The sequence below is a fragment of the Palaemon carinicauda genome, chromosome 17 (genome assembly GCF_036898095.1).
Source record: "Palaemon carinicauda isolate YSFRI2023 chromosome 17, ASM3689809v2, whole genome shotgun sequence".
Taxonomy (NCBI): domain Eukaryota; kingdom Metazoa; phylum Arthropoda; class Malacostraca; order Decapoda; family Palaemonidae; genus Palaemon; species Palaemon carinicauda.
The window spans coordinates 112,520,457-112,525,101 of NC_090741.1; positions in this window are offsets into that span (position 1 = coordinate 112,520,457).

Here is a 4,645-nt window from a genome sequence, read left to right on the forward strand (position 1 = left end):
TTAGTACAGTCCACATTTCTGGGGGCCAAGACAACCGAGTGGCAACACGTTCAAAAGCTTTGAAAAATTCTGGAACATTCAACTCTTCAAATACTGGCACCAATTTCAAGGCCGCACCTACATTAAACTTATCCTGTGAGTTGCCCCGAGGTGTACTAAAATGATTAGAGGTGCCCTGCAGCCTAGCAATTTCTAAATTGATATTGGCCATCTCCAATTCATGCCGCCTCGCCCTCTCATTCTCTTCAAATTCCAGTTTCATCAGTTCTATCCGTTTACATATTAAATTAAATTCACCGTCCTCCTTGGACTCCACCAAAGGACAAACAGGAACCTGAGGATCTTTTGGCGCAGGGTTTACTACAGAATTGAATGGATTAGTGGAAACATTTAGTTTCAGAGGCAAGTTAGCCTGACCTTCATAAATAGTTCCTGTCCGGGGAGGATCCTCAAACAGAGTTAGACCTCCATTAACACTTATTCTGTCATCATCATTAATCATACTACCCTCACGCTCAGAGTCACTACTACCTGAAACTTCATACTCCCTAACCAAATGTTCAGCCTCAGCCAGACCTTGAGCAACTTTACTTTTAACAGCTACCAACAATTGATTTTTTGTATCTGCTGCCCTCAACGGAATACCCAACCACCGGGCACAACTTACTAAAAAAGTCTTATTTAGTACTGGCAGATGCTTTATACAATCACCTGACCCTAAAAACTCTGCGGGGTCAAACACAAAACCCTCCATTGCACCAAAATTAGCAGGGGAGAAAGGTAATACTTTACAACTAAAGAAAATATTGTCAAATTAACAAAGTGCTGTTCCACAGACCAAAACACTGAGTACACCTGAGAACAATCCTGTCACAGTCGCCAATTTGTTATAACCCTTAGGGTTATTATAAGAGTTCTTATTATAATTGTTGTCAGTAATAAATGTAACTCAGTGCTAAAGGTCAGCGGAAACAAACACTCAAGAAAACTTAACAATATTTAATACTTAACAATAACAAAATTTAGATCAACCTTGTTAAAACTACAAATAACATTATTTAATAACAAGGAAGGACAAATAACGGTCCTTTGAATCACACTGGATTCCCTAAAACTAAGAAGCTAAGTCCTAACAAAGAGAGAGAAATATCAATTATAAACTTGGATCCAACAATTTGGCTGGCCAGAACAAAAAATAACCCTAATACTAAATACAAGAAAGAAGGAAGACGGAGTAAATAAAACAAGAAAAACCATCATAAATCCTACCTATAAACACAAAACTAATGAACACAAAACCTTGTCTACAATAGACATACTGGAAGATATCATGTAGTCACGTCTTAAATATGACAATATATAAAAGATCAAATGATGCAAAGGATGTAAATAGTTCTCTCCTCACTTCAGTGGATGAATCAGAGGAGACACAACACTAGGGCCGTCATTCACTGGTCATAACAGCTATCAGGGCAGGTCCTAAACGCCAGGGCATAACCATAAAGGGCAAGCAATCCCAAACAAAAATCAGACACTCTATGTCTTACCTGGCGTCAGCCTCCCTACTGGCCACCTCACGAGCTTGCAAGCTCCCAAAACCACAGCAGCTGATTGGAGACGTTAGTGCACCAATTCCCTGGGAAGTCCTCCTCGTCAGGGAAAGGCAGAACTGGCTCGAGTCGCAGGTGACAAGAGCACCTGCAGACAACAGATCAATGTAAGGATCAAAAGCGTAATCCAAAGAATCGTCCAAATAAGTTGCCAAACAATCGTCATCCAGAGTCCAAATCACTATGCTGCTCAAGGTATATTATCAGGGGAGTGCTCAAGCCCGAACTGAATTCTGTCCGAGCACCAACGTCCAGACATCAAGTCGCGTTCATAAACACTCGTATGTAAAAAAAAAAAACAATCGTTAAAACGATAGTTCGATAATATAAACAACCGGGGAGGAGGCGCCTAACCACACTGAGAATTGTTAAATTAAGCACTTTACACTTAAACACTTAAATTTCAAAGATAACATAAACAAATACAAAACAAAGGCTATTCTGCCACAAAATAATTCTTAAAAACTAGTAATTAAACCTAGAAAAACAAGGCTGATCTAGACTTTCTAATAATATATATATATATATATATATATATATATATATATATATATATATATATATATATATATATATATATATATATATATATATATCACTATATGTATATATATATCAATATGTATATATATATATATATATATATATATATATATATATATATATATATATATATATATATATATATATATATATACATGTGTATATATAAATATATATATATATATATACATATATATATATATATATATATATATATATATATATATATATATATATATATATATATATATATATATATATATATTCACTATATGTATATATAAATATGTATATATATATATATATATATATATATATATATATATATATATATATATATATATATATATATATATGTATATATATATATGTATATATATATATACATATATATATATACATATTTATATATATATATATATATATATATAAATGTATGTATATATATATATATATATATATATATATATATATATATATATATACATATATATATATATGTATATATATATATATATATATATATATATATATATATATATATATATATATATATATATATATATATATATATTTATATATATATATTTGTATGTATATATATATATATATATATATATATATATATATATATATATATATATATATATATATGTCCTAATGTAAATATGTAAAATATCTGTTCTATATAATGACCCTAGAATCAGAAAGTAATGTGTTTGACAGTATATTTCCATCAGTGTAAAATTCCACAAAACCTAACAATTCACTATGTTGATAGAGCAAGATTGCGATGGATATTTTGTTCCATTCGAGCGATCAGTAGACAAGATATATACCTGAGAGTATCGATGTCTCATTATCCGTTGACATGGGACATATTGGTGTCAGGTGTACAAATAAATCTTTTTGTCTATGCTCTGAGTGAAATTGTTCTTTAAGTCAGTGAATTTAAAAGTTAAATATGCCTAAATACACAAAAACTAACATGGCAGAAACTGCTACTGCAGGAGATGAAAACAAGGGAGCAGTTGGTTATAGTGATGTCAAGGAAGAGTATAAACATGAACTTAGAACGGTGGACTTAGAAAATAAGTTAGATAACCAAGAAAAGTTAATTGCAGATTAATGGTAGAACGAGAAGGGGAGAGGCACACAACCCCAGCATATCTGACATAAAATAATGAAGTTCAAACACACAAAAGTGAAAGTACACATGCACAGCCAAGTGAAAATACACTAAATGCCGTATTTTGGAAACTGCCAGAACTTCAGCCAGGGTTAGGCCTTTTGATGATCAGCGGCCAATTAAAGGGTTTCAGTTTATCAAAGTTTTTTTGAGAGACTTTGAATTAGCCTCATATGGGTGGTAGGAAAGAGAAAAAGCTATTCAACTTATTAGGTTGCTGAAAGATGCTCCGGCAATGGAGGTTATGTGTTGGCCACAAGACAGTTTAAGAAGTTACACAAAAATGAATCAACGTTTAATTGAGGAATATGCCTTACCCGATGCGAGAAAGGGGGACATAAAAGAAAATTACCAACCCAAAATTCGAAAAGGTGAAGCCGTTCTTAGTTTTGCAACTCGCATTTTTCGGGATTCTGATTCGTTTGCTAGGTGATAAAAAAGCAATTATAGTGATGTCGATGAAGAATATTGACAGGAACTAAGAATGCAGGACTTAGAAAATAAATTAGATAACCTAGCAGAGTTAATGAACAGATTTTTGGTTGAACGAGAAGGGGAGTGGCGCGCAACCACAGCATATCCGACATACATAAACAAAATTCAAACACACAAAAGTGAAAGTACACATGCACAGCCAAGTGAGAATACGCTAAACGTCGTAGTTCGTAAACTGCCAGAACTCCAGGCAAGTGTTAGGCCTTTTGATGAACAGCGGCCAAATGAGGGGTTTGTATCGATCGAAGTGTTTATGAGAAAATTTGAATGAGCCACATATGGGTGGTAGGAGAGAGAAAAAGCTATCCAAGTAATTAGGTTACTGAAAGATGCTCCGGCAATGGAAGTAATGTGTTAGCCACAAGACAGTTTAAGAAGTTATACTGAAATAAAACGACGTTTAATTGAAAAATATGCCTTAACCAATGCAAGAAAAAGACATAAAAGAGAAATATAAACCCAAAATTCGGAAAGGTGAATCCATTCTTAGTTTTGCAATTCGCGCTTATATGGTTATTTGTTTGATGACAATCGCTCGTTAGCAGATGTAGTGATGGCAATAAAAAAACATTCTAGACAGTTTGCCAGAGGAAAAAATGACTGAGAATAACTGCCCCGTACTCGAGAAGGTGGCAGCCACAAGAGGCACTCACCAACCCCCAAAGCGGGAGAGGGGAGAACATAGTCAGCAGGTGAGAAGAGTCCTCAGAAATTGGCAGTTGGGAGAGGGCCACCGACGAGTGAATTCCCCCACTGTTACACTTGTAAGACTTATGGTCATCTATCTCAAGAGTGAACAGCAAAAAAC